Here is a 13,560-nt window from a genome sequence, read left to right as displayed (position 1 = left end):
CCTATGAGATGGCTTTTTAGAGCAGCTCATGATTGAGCCCACTAGGGGATCAGCTATTCTGGACTGGGTATTGTGAAATGAACCAGTATTAAGCTTAAGGTAAAGGAACCCTTAGGAGAAGAGATCATGATATAATAGAATTCACGTTGCAATTTTAAAAGGAGAAGTTAAAGTCAGATGTATTAGTATTACAATGGAGTAAAAGGAATTACAGAGCCATGAATGAAGAGCTGGCCAAAACTGATTGCAATGGAACACTAGCAGAGATGATGACAGAGCAGCAATGGCTGGAGTTTCTGAGAGCAATTCGGAAGACACAGGATAGATACACCCCAAAGAAGTATTCTAAAGGCAGGGTGTCGCAACCATGGCTAACAAGAGAAGTCAAAACCAACATAAAAGCCAAAGAGAGGGCATATAATAGAGCAAATATTAGTGGGAAGTTAGAGGATTGAGAAGCTTTTAAAAACCAACAGAAGGCAACTAAAAAGTCATTAGGAAGGTAAAGATGGAGCAAGAAAGTAAGCTGTCCAATAATATTAAAGAGGATACCAAAAGTTTCTTTAGGTATGTAATGTGTAAAAGAGAGGCAAGAGTAGATATCAGACTGGTGGAAGACGATGCAGGAGAGGTGGTAATGGAAGACAAAGAAATGGTGGACAAACTGCCTAAGTAGTTTGCATCAGTCTTCACTGAGGAAGACACCAGCAGAATGCCAGGGAGAAGGTGCTTGAGAAATTGAAAGGTCTGAAGGTAGATAAATAACCTGGACCAGATGGTGTACATCTCAGAGTTCTGAAAGCAGTGGCTGAAGAGATCGTGGAGGCATACTTCAAGAACCCAAGGATTTTGGCATGGTTCCAGAAGACTGGAATGTTAAGAATGTCACTCTATTCTTCAAAAAGGCAGATGAAAGGAAATTATAGGCCAGTTGTTCTGAAGTCAGTGGTTGTGAAGATGTTGGAGTTGATTGTTAAGGATGTGGTTTTGGGATACTTGGAAGGACATGGTAAAATAGGCCGTAGTCAGCATAGTTTCCTCAAGGGAAGATCTTGCCTGACAAATCTGTTGGAATTCTTTGAAGAAATAGCAAGCAGAATAGACAAAGGAGAATTGGTTGATGTTGTGGACTTGGATTTTCAGAAGGCCTTTGGCAAGGTGCCACAAGTTAAGAGCCCACGATATTACAGGAAAGATACTAGCATGGATGAAAGATTGGCTAACTAGCAGGAGGCAAAGGGTGTGAAGAAATGGAGTCTTTTCTGTTTGGCTGCTGGTGCCTAGTGGTGTTCCACAGTGGTCTATGTTGCGACCGCTGTTTTTTACGTTATATGCCAATGATTTGAATGATGGGATTGATGGCTTTGTGGTCAAGTTTACGCACGATACAAATAATCTGGCAAGTGTGGATTGGGACAGGCTGTTTTCTGGCAAAGGTGTACTTGGTATTTGGAAGACCTTCAAAAGTGAAATTTTGAGAGTACCAAGCTTGTATGTACCTGTCAGAATAAAAGGCAAAGATAACAAGGGTAGGGAACCTTGGTTTTCAAGAGACATTAGGACACTGGTTAAGAGAAAGAAAAAAGGTGCATAGCAGGTATAGGCAGGTAGGAACAATGAGGTGCTTATGGAGTACAAGAAATGCAGGAGAACACTTAAGAAAGAAAGCAGGAAGGCTAAAAGAAGGCATGAAGTTGTTCTAGCAGACAAGGTGAAGGAGAATCCTAAGGGATTCTACAGATATGTTAAGAGCAAAAGGATCGCAAGGGACAAAATTGGTCCTCTGGACGATCAGAATGGTAATCCATGCGTGGAGCCAAAAGAGATGGAGGAGAGCTTAAATGGGTTTATTTTGCATCTGTATTTACTGGGGAGGCAGACACAGTGTCTGTGGAAGTGAGGGAAAGCAGCATCAACTTCACGGATCCTGTACAGATTACAGCCTCAAGAGAGGCTGTTCCCTTGGACCCTGCGTGAGACAAATGCAGAAATTGCCAGGGTCCTAAGCACAGATATTTAAATCACCCTTGGCGACAGGTGAGGTACCAGAGGACTGGAGGATAGCCCAAGTTATCCCACAGTTTAAGAACGGCTCTGAAACTAATTGAGGAAATTATAGGCCAGTGAACCTGACATCAGCAGTGGGAAAGTTATTGGAAGGTATTCTAAGGGACTCAATATATGAGTATTTGGATGAACATGGATTGATTAATGATTGTCAGCATGGGTTTGTGCATGATAGGTCACGTCTAACGAGTCTTATAGAGTAGGCAGTTTGAGTGGTTGGACATGGACTAGATATACCAAAGGGCCTGATTCTGTGTTGCACTTCTCTGTGGCTAAGTATGATATGGAGAACAACCTGTCCTTCTGCAAAAGTTGCTGGTCAGCGTTGAACTCAAGATAGGACTGCCTCAGGGACTCCACCTCGGGATTTTTCTCGTGAGGGTTACTCCCGAGTGCAGCTTTGAGATTGGAGTTTCCTTCTCCTGGGTGAGCTGTCAACCATGGCTGACAAGCCCCATCTGCCTGAAGTGACTGTTTTTATGGCACCAGTAGCCCGTCTTTCCCCTTCTCCTGTTGGAAGAAATCATTGCACTGGGTTTAGCAGCTAAACCACACGTGAAGGCCAGGAGCAGGACTCAGTGTCAGAGGCTAATTGAGATGCATGCTATTGGGAACACTTGCTAGGTTGTAGACAAGCTGCCAACTGTGGCTTTGTGGATACTCCCCTCTCAAAACACTGTACTTAGTCATTTTATCTTGTTTGCTTAGGGTGTAGAATAGTTATTTTCCCTTCAGTTTAACTCTACTATGCTTGCTTATAGTCAAAGATTCAAAGTACATTTGTGATCAGAGTATGTGTGCAATAGGCAACCCTGAGAGTTGTCTTCTCCACAGACAGCCACGAAACAAAGAAACACCATGGAACCTATCCATTCAAAGAAAAACATCAAATTTCAATCACCTTCTATAATCGCCTTTATACGTGTAATTCCTCAGGAAAATGTTTAGTAATTTTGTATTTTCAACAAGCTTGTTCTGCAGCAGGTGTCATACCACATGAATCTGGCTGTTTCACTGGTTACATCTTTTCAATGGAATGTTTTAGCTCGTCTTCCTTTTCTTTGTCTGTTCTTTCTCCTTGTAACACCTAGTAAAACAGGCATAACCACCAAGTTTGTGCCTCATTCTTGACTTCCAAAGAAATTCAACATTGCTGCTCGTTGACAGGGTGGTTTAGAAGGCGTATGGTGTGTTGACCTTCTCTAGTCAGGGGACTGAGTTCAAGAGCTATGAGGTAATGTTACAGCTTTATAGAACTCTGGTTCGAGTACAGGTGTCCCCCGCTTTTCGAACGTTCGCTTTATGAAACCTCACTGTTACGAAAGACCTACCTTAGTTCCCTGTTTTCGCCAACAGAAGGTGTTTTCACTGTTAAGAAAAAAGGCAGCGAGCGCCCTGAGCAGCCGCTCTCCCCTGGATTCGGAACTGCATTCTAGCCGGCATTGCTCAAACACGTGCCTGTGAGCAACCGTTAGAAAGAGTTCTAAGGTATCGGAAAAGTCTGAAAGAGCTCGTAAAGGTGTTACACTTAGCGTAAAACTAGACATAATTAAGCATTTCGATCATGGTGAACGAAGTAAGGACAAAGTGAGTTTGGCTTGTGGAAGTTGACAAAGATGATGTTGAAGAGGTTTTGGCATCCCATGACCAAGAACTGATAGATGAAGAGCTGATGCAATTGGAAGAGGAAAGGATAACAATCGAAACTGAATGAAGTAGCGAACGGACCAAAAGTGAAGTCGTCTAGGAACTGAACATGAAGCAACTGCGTGAGATTTTTGCTGCAATGATAAAGTACGACTTTAATTTTGAAAGGGTATGTTGGTTTAGGGCATATTTGCAGAATGGTTTCAGTGCTTACAAAGAACTGTATGATCTAAAAATGCGCGAGGTTAAGCAGTCAAGCAAACCTTCCACATCAGCCACAGCAGACGATGAACCTCAACCTTCGACATCGAGGCAGGCAGTCATAGAAGAAGGTGACCTGCCTGCCCTGATGGAAACAGACGACACCCCAGTGTCCCACCACCCCAACCCTCGGGCCACGGACAGATACCGATCCGCAAAGAATACAGCAGTAGCCGGGAGGCACCCAGCACACCTTTAAGAAAAAAGCCAAAATAAACAAGCTAATTAATTAGGTGCCACCCGGTACGTAAACGTCGGCCCAGATCAGAGGCGACTGCCGATTGCGTCACCTCTGATTTGGGCCGACATTTACGTGCCAGGCGGCACCTAATTAGTTAGCTTGTTTATTTCGGCTTTTTTCTTAAAGATGTGCTGGATGCCTCCCGGCTACCACTGTACCCCTGTGTGCTTCGCGGATCAGTATCAGTCCGTGGCCTGGAGGGTGGGGGTCACTGCACCACCCCAGCCTCCGACGACTCAGCCTAACACACCATCGTCAGTGTGCTCAGCGCTGTCCCAATTCCGGTAAGTGATACTACACTGTTTATATATTATTTCTACTTTATAGCAGCTGTGTATTTTTACGTGTTATTTGGTATGATTTGGCAGCTTCATAGCTTAAAGGTTACTGGAGAGAATGTTTTTGCCGAGAGCGCTTGCGTGAGATTTTCGCTACGGAGAACAGTGCGGCAATGATTGTGGAAAGCTATTTCTACTTTATATAGGATGTGTATTTATCATATCATTCCTGCTTTTACTATATGTTACTGTTATTTTAGATTTATGTGTTATTTGGCATAATTTTGTAGGTTATTTTTGGGTCTGCAAACACTCACAAAATTTTCCCATGTAAGTAAATGGTAATTGCTTCTTCACTTTACGACATTCCAGCTTACAAACCGTTTCATAGGAACGCTCTACCTTCAGATGGCAGGGGAAACCTGTATTGTAGTCAGTTCTGGTTGTCTCGTTATGGGTAGGGTGCAGAAGCTTTCGAGAGGGTGTACAGGAGGTTTACCAGGATGCTGCCTGCACTAGAGAGCATGTCTTATGAAGAAAGATTGAGCAAGCTAGGACTTTTCTCTTTGGAGAGGAGGAGGACAAAAGATGACTTGATCGAGGTGTACAAGATGGTAAATAGTCATAGTCATACTTTATTGATCCCAGGGGAAATTGGTTTTCGTTACAGTTGCACCATAAATAATAAATAGTGATAGAACCATAAATAGTTAAATAGTAATATGTAAATTATGCCAGTAAATTATGAAATAATTCCAGGATCAGCCTATTGGCTCAGGGTGTCTGACCCTCCAAGAGAGGAGTTGTAAAGTTTGAGGGCCACAGGTAGGAATGACTTCCTATGACGCTCTGTGCTGCATCTTGGAGGAATGAGTCTCTGGCTGAATGTACTCCTGTGCCCACCCAGTACATTATGTAGTAGATGGGAGACATTGACCAAGATGGCATGCAACTTAGACAGCATCCTCTTTTCAGACACCACCGTCAGAGAGTCCAGTTCCAACCCCAAAACATCACTGGCCTTACGAATGAGTTTGTTGATTCTGTTGGTGTCTGCTACCCTCAGCTGCTGCCCCAGCACACAACAGCAAACGTGATAGCACTGGCCACCAGACTCGTAGAACATCCTCAGCATCGTCCAGCAGATGTTAAAGGACCTCAGTCTCCTCAGGAAATAGAGACAGCTCTGACCCTTCTTGTAGACAGCCTCAGTGTTCTTTGACCAGTCCAGTTTATTGTCAATTCATATCCCCAGGTATTTGTAACCCTTGATCGGGTGGACAGGCAGGATGGAATTGAATTTTAAGGTGTTAAGGTGACTGGAGGAAAGTACAGGGGGAAGCCAGAGGTAAATATATTCCACAGAGAGGTTGGGGGGGGGGGGGGTTGGTGCATGGAATACTCTGCCAGCAGAGGTGGTGTGACTATTAAACAGGTACATAGATGATAGAAAAACAGAGGGTTATGAAGGAGGGGTTAGATTGATCTGGGCGTAGTATGGAGCAACGGGCCATTACTGTGCTGTAATGTTCTGGGTTCTATCCTCTGTATCAATATCATGAGCTCCAATCGAGAGTACTGAAACACTGGAGACGGCAGCTACTGGAAGATGGAACCATGCATTTAAACTTGACCCTGATGCAAGGTCTGGATCTAAAAAATTGACACCCTTTCCTTCACCTGCCAAATTCTTCCAGCACTTAGATGTTTTACTGCTGGTTTACGAGTACACTGGTGTAGGAAGTTAGTGTTTCAGGGGAGCCCTTCAGCATTTCTTTATCAAACCTTCAACCATCTGCCCACTAATACATGCACATAACGGACGATCTAACCTGGACCCACAACGCCACATTAGTCCAGAAGGCACAGCAGCATCTATACTTTGTGAGATTGCGGCGTGCAAGGCTCCCCACACCATTCTAACAACTTTCTACAGGAGCGCCATCATGTCTGCATTGGACTGCAGGACCATATAGATCAGTGATTCCCAACCGGGCGCGGAGGCGGTTACGCGTCCTAAAGGGGCACTGGGGGAAACAGAAGTTGTCGGGGGGAGGTGGAAAGCGCACCCTAACTTGAGGCACCACTGGAACACGGGAAGAACCACAGCGAACACTCGCCATAACACGTCTGAAACTCGGCAATCTCACCCGACTTTACCAACCAAACTGACATTATTGGGGATGCATAAACTAGCAACCAGGGTGCCCAACAGTCCCCCTTCACTCGTGGCACGGAACGAGTTCATGCAATTTAACAGTTGGTAAGTCAAGTACACCCTCTCAACCTTCTCTACAGATTTAGGGAAAACAGGTCGTGCGACGATACAGGGCTGGCCGGAACCAAACGGTGAAATAGAGCGAATCAGTGAACTGTCGACCCTGAGGATTCCTCTCGATTGGTCAATCGTGTTAACTGGAATAGTATAATATAAAGTTAATAGTATAAAGTTAACTTGCCCAACACCAGCTCTATCTCGATTAACATTCAGATTCCAATCTGAATCCCTGTGAAAGTAATTTTCACTGTTAGCATCTTCGCCTCGCAGTTCCTTTGCATGGCGCTACTCGCCGTCGTTGTCAACATCCGATAGGCGTTCCCAGTTAGTGATTTTTTTAAAATTTAGCCCTGTTAATGATAGATAAAACACGTACAGTGCGATTTCTAAGTCTGAAGGAGGTGAAACCTTGAATTCTAATGCCACACAAAAAAAAAACAACAGAAAGTGCGTCAATACAATGTCACATACCTGGAGTGTGGTTTTATCCGTTCCGTCAGATCTGCGACCCATTCTTGTTGGTACTGTACCGTCTAAAGAAGCCATCGAACCATCAGGATTTCAGGAACACTTCTGTAAAAGACAGCCTGAAAAGGCTGCTTATGGTATTACTCAGCTGCAGAAGATGAAAGAAGCATTTGAAAAGCATTGCACACTCGAGTCATTTGCTAAGAAAGCTAAAAATGACCTTGATAGTGGTCTCATTGCTTCTTATGACATTTGCAAAATGATAGCAAAGTGTGGAAAATCTCATACAATGGTGAAAGATTAATAATGCCGGCTGTATCAGAAGTGCTCACCACAGTTCTCAAAGTAGATACCAGTATTTTAAAATCAGTTCCTCTGAGTAATAATTCTGTAGCTCATTCTAGTGACGAAATGAGTGAAGACATTGAGCATCAACTATGCAGAGTTACAAAATTTGGGATACAACTGGATGAGTCAACTGTGTGAGACAAGGAGGCATTGCTAATGGCATATGTACAATTTATCAAAAATGGAAAAGTTTATGAAGAGATTCTCTTTTGTAAAATATTAAAAACAAACATCAATGGAGAATCAATCTATGGCAAACTGAAAATGTATATTGAGGATATACAAGCATTTATAAAAAAAAATTCCAAGTCTGTTTGGAATTCGCTGTCAACATTTCGCAGCCCAGAACTTCACCCAGTGACTATTTTAAAGTATGGCTCTTGCAATATCAACAAAATTAGAGCTCATCCATTAAAGAGCAAAATATTTTGCCAGTTACGCCAAGACAATAATGAAGAGTTTGAACGCTTGCTTCTTCCTGCTGAAGTGAGCCGGCTGTCAAAATGCTGCTGCTTAAAACCTTGCTTTGATCCTTAACACTTTCTGCTGAAAATTGACAAGAGCTTGGGAAATGAGATTGAACAACGTGGAGATGTGGCATACCTCGCCGACCTGTATGACAAAATGAACATTCTAAATATGAAACTGCAGGGTGAGGATTTCAATCTAATCCAGGCAAAAAGTGCAGTGTCCACTTTTTGAAAGTTGGAAACACATAAGCAAAACTGTGGGAGAAGGAAGTTCTCACAGTTTCCCTGCATTCTTTCACAACAGTGATTTGCAAAAGTACTGCTTGCACCTGCAGTCATTGAAAGATTTTCAGAATCAATTCAAGGAATTGAACAATCTGGAAATTCCAGACTGGGTAATTAACCAATTTCTTTGCAAGGTGGAAGAACAGGAAGAGAGCTTGCAAGAAGAAATTATCAAAATTCAGAATGATAAAGAGGCAAAAATGCTTTTCAAAAATGTTAGCTTTTGTGGTATGTGGCTACACTGTCATACAAAGTTCCCTAGTCTTCAGAGAAGAGCCAAACTGATCTTCATTACAATTCCATCCTCCTACCTTGTTGAAAGAGGCTTCAGTGCAGAGACGAATCAGCGTATAGAGCAGAGGTACGGAACTTAGTGAGCTGGTGCTCAGAGAACAACCTGTCTCTTAATGCAGCAAAGACTAAGGAGCTAATTATCAACTTTGGAAAATCACGGGATGACGAGTATGCTCCAGTCTACATTAACGGAGACATAGTGGAGAGAGTGTCCAGTTTCAGGTTTCTGGGAATACACATCTCAGAAGACCTTCCATGGTCCACTAATGCAACAATAGTTAAGAAAGCACAGCAACACTTGTTTTTCCTTAGGCACGCTGAAGAAAGCTGGTCTACCTGAACAGATGCTGCTGACCTTTTACCGCTGCACCATAGAGAGCACTTTAACATACTGCATCTCTGTGTGGTATCTCAGTTGTACAGCAGCTGATAGAAAAGCACTTCAGCGGGTCGTCTCTAGCGCACAGAAGATCATCAGGACACAGCTCCCAGCCCTGGAGGACACCTACAGCTCACACTGCCTAAGGAAAGCTACAAACATCTGTAAGGACAATACACACCCATGCAATCATCTGTTTGAACTTCTTCCATCCGGCAGATGTTATAAGACTTTCTATGCCCGCACTTCCAGACTGAAAAATAGCTTTTCCCCAGAGCTATAATTGCTCTGAACCAATTGATCAAGCATCATCCATAAATTTGTTATATTGCTACTTTAATACTGGATTTATGGTTGTCATGCATCTGAGTTGTGCTGTTATTCTGCTGGACATCGCTCGTACTGGCTGGTTACTTGATTTATTTATTATTTGTTTTATTTGTTGTTTTATAGCATTGAGTATGAGAGTTGCAAACTCTTTTTCGCTGTATTGGTGCATGACAAACTGTACTATGCAGTGACAATAAAGATATTTCGTTTCATAAAAATTTAAAGAATCATTTTTCTCGTTAGCATATGGTAGATATGTTTTTACACAATGGGGGCTCTAAAGAGTACACTTTGTCTAAGATGGGCGTTGGCAAGTATGTAGGAGCTTTGGGGGGGGGGTGTTGGGCTAACAAAATGTTGGGAAATGCTGGTACAGACGATAGTAAAAACTGTGGGGAGTATCACCGGGGTCTCCCCCCACACTATTTATAACATTTATCAGGACTGTTGCAGACAAATGGCTTGAAGCTTTGTTGTGCATCCCTACCACCCACCCCACAATCTCCCAGACCCACTACCTTGAGGAAGGAGGTGCAAGAGCACCAGGGCCAGGACTGACAGACCGGGTAACAGTTTCTGCCCTCAGGCTGTGAGACTAACGATAGGTGACCCTGTTACCACTGAGGTCTTGTACCTAAACCAGGCAGCTGTTTACCATTTACCTGTGCTGTACTACATGCAATTTGAATTATATTTTATTGACTTTGGTAACATTTTTGTTTTTTTGTGATGTGTGTGATCTATGTTTTGTGAATGCACTGTGGTCTGGAGGAACATTGGTTGTATAAATATACAGTCCAGATGACAATAAACTTGAACTTTCATTATTGTATTTAATGACAATGGAAACATATCCACAGTGAGTACAAGAATTAATAAGCAAAAATTATAACGTGAAACAAAAACCATTCCAAACACATTAAAGTATAGAAAAGTATTGAAAACAGTTTTTGAAAGAACAAACTTACATTGAGCCACTGTAATTTCATATTTACTGAGAAATTGGTTGATCCTAAATTAGTAAATAAAATTAAATCACAGACCCCTACTGTAAGACTGGTTTGGCAAAGTGCTGGATTTATTCTGGAAAATGGATGATATCAGTCAACTGAGTGAGCATAAAGTCTCTACACCACAATCTTTGATTTTTGCAGTTACCTGTCATAATTGACCATAAAACTGTACAGAGCAACTCCGCAAAGTCTTCTGTGCATAGTTAGGATTGCTTATATTTACATCACCTGTCTCTTTCATATCCACAAAATTCTTCATGTTACAGTAAATGATGAATTCACATACTGGGAAGGCACATAATTTACAAAACCTGAATCCCACTAATCAGGAATTTAAGCTACAGCTTAGTATCTTTAAATGTATTTATTTTATTTAGAGATACAGTACGGTAACAGGCCATTGCTGCCCAACACACCCATGTGACCAATTAACCCACTAACCGGCACGTCTTTGGACTGTGGGAGGAAACCAGAGCACCCGGGGGAAACCCACGCAGTCACGGGGAGAGCGTACAAACTCCTTACAGCAGAGGTGGGTACTGAACCTGATCGCTGGTGCTGTAACAGCATTATGCTACTGTGCTACTCCGTTTCTAACAATTTCATATATTTTGTAACATTTACACTTCTCCTCCTGTAATATGTACCAGCTTTGTTATAATCTTAAGTCTTTTGACGATCATCATCAACGACGTATCCCATCCCACAAAATACAAACGGCTCTTTACAGCTGGGGTTCCGCACCTTTTTTATGCAATGGACCCTGACCATTAACTGCGGGGGGGGGTGGCAGTGGACCCCCTGGCCGGGAAACCCCTGTTTTACAAAAACACAATAAATCAGTCAAATGTACAGGACAACATCAAAGTATCAACAGCATTTGGTTTGGATACGTCAGCACAAGAGATTCTGCAGATGCTGGAAATCCAGAGCAACACACACAGAATGCTGGAAGAACTCAGCAGGTCGGGCAGCATCTATGGAGAGGAATAGACAGTCGATATTTCAGGCAAGGCCCTTCACCGGGGACTGGAAAGGAAAGGGGAAGACAGCAGAATAAGAAGGTGGAGGGGGGCATGGAAGATGATAGGTGAAAAGTAAAGGACTGGAGAGGAAGGAATCTGATAGGAGAGTGAACCATGGGAGAAAGGGAAAGAGGATGGACTCCAGAGGGAGGTGATAGGCAGGTGAGGAGAAGAGGTAAGAGGCTAGAGTGGGAAATGAAGACGAGGGGAGGGGAATGGGGGAGAAGTTGAAGGAGTCAATGTTCATGTTTGCTTATTTGTTTTCATAGATGCTGTCTGGCCTGCCGAGTCCCTCGAGCAGTGTGTGTGTGTGTGTTGGTTAGGATACATGTTAATACCCAATCACCATCAGTTATCCATACAACTGAAAACTTGTGCAATCTCTGCAGAAAGAACCACAATTCAATTAGATTTTTACCACAATGTTGTCAGTGATAAATAGCTAACAAAATAATCATATAAAGAAAACATGCTTCAGTATCAATTTTATGCAGTTTTACAAACATTTTCTGTGATGGACTTGGTTACCAACTCGTAGCTTCCAAGACAACCAAAGAGGCATTAATTAGACCTTTGAGAGATGTTCCCAAGCTGGAGCCCACAGGCCCCGTGCTTAATGGTATTGGTTCATGGTATAAAGAGAGCTGGGATCCCCACTCAGAGATTGTCCTTAGTTAGTAAAACAGAGATACAAGACAGAGTGTTTGTAAATTTAAAAAGAGGTCCCGAGTCACGGTTGCACAACTTCACTGAAAATTCCACAACTTTCACTCTGACTAACCAGACTGTACAAACTAGAAGCAAAAATCTGAAAATTTGTGTAACTGCTTATTTTCTGATTTATTTATTAAGATGCTTCCACAAAGTAGAACCTTGTTGGATAAAAGCAATACGAAGTATAGAATAACTCCCCTATGGACGGTCCCAAGCCCGGCTGTGAAAGGAGGAGGCGGATTGGACATGGGTCTAGCAACCCCATCCCGTTAAAACCCAGAGCTACAGAAACACCAAAGGACCCCGTCCCTGGGAGGAGGGAGACCTTTGCCCGGATGACCTATGGTGAAAGCAGAAGCCACAAGGCCAATCAACCCTGCAGCCAGGACACAGGACTGTGGTGAGCTGCTCGTAGCGGCCGATGCCTCAGGAGGGTTGATGGGTTTAAGGAGAAGGAAGAATGAAACATTTCAGTCTTGTTAGTTTTCATTACGTGCAGCAATTAAAACTAACTTCGAAATAAAAGTAAGCTGGGAAAGAATCATCACAAAACTCAACAAATGTGCTTCCCCATGAAAGATTAAATTTCACAGGTACATCTTCAGAAAACGGGATAAAATAAAACCATTTTATATCAGAGTGTATCTAGACATATCTACAATATGTAACTATTCTACAATAAACATCACAGTTAACATAACAAGAACAAAATAATCCTTCATGTACAATGCACAGTGTCGAGTATAACCTCAAAAATATCCCACACTCCATGGCCACTTTATTAGGTACACCTGTACACCAGACAATTATGTGGCAGCAACGCAATGCAGAAAAGCATGCAGACATGGTCAAGAGGTTCAGTTGTTGTTCAGATCAAACATCAGAATGGGGAAGAAATGTGATTTAAGCCTTTGACAATTGAATGGTTATTGGTGCCAGACAGGGTGGTTTAAGCATTTCAGAAACTGCTGATCTGGAATTTTCACAAATAACATAAAACCATAATACCATAGGAGCCATTCAGCCCATCAAGTCTGCTCCACCATTCAATCATGGCTAATCCCAGATCCCACTCAACCCCATACACCAGTCTTCTTGCCATATCCTTTGATGTCCTGACCAATCAAGAAACTATCAACTTCTGCTTTAAATGTACCCATGGACTTGGCCTCCAGTGCAGTCCGTGGAATTTACAGAGAATGTTGTGGAAAAAAAAAACACCTAGTGAGTGGCAGTTCTGTGGACGAAATCACCTTGTTACTGAGAGAGGTCAGAGGAGAATGGCCAGACTGGTTCAGGCTGACAGGAAGGTGACAGTAACTCAAATAACCACACGTTACAACAGTGGTGTGCAGAAGAGCATCTCAAAATGCACAGCCTTCATGTGGATCGCTGCAGCAGCAGATCTCACCAGCTTCCATTCCTGTACCTAATCAAGTGGCCATTGAGTGCATAACACATT

Source organism: Mobula birostris, chromosome 1 (genome assembly GCF_030028105.1).
Source record: "Mobula birostris isolate sMobBir1 chromosome 1, sMobBir1.hap1, whole genome shotgun sequence".
NCBI classification, from domain to species: domain Eukaryota; kingdom Metazoa; phylum Chordata; class Chondrichthyes; order Myliobatiformes; family Myliobatidae; genus Mobula; species Mobula birostris.
The sequence above is the reverse complement of the archived record's forward strand: the minus strand, read 5'-3'. Positions refer to the sequence as shown.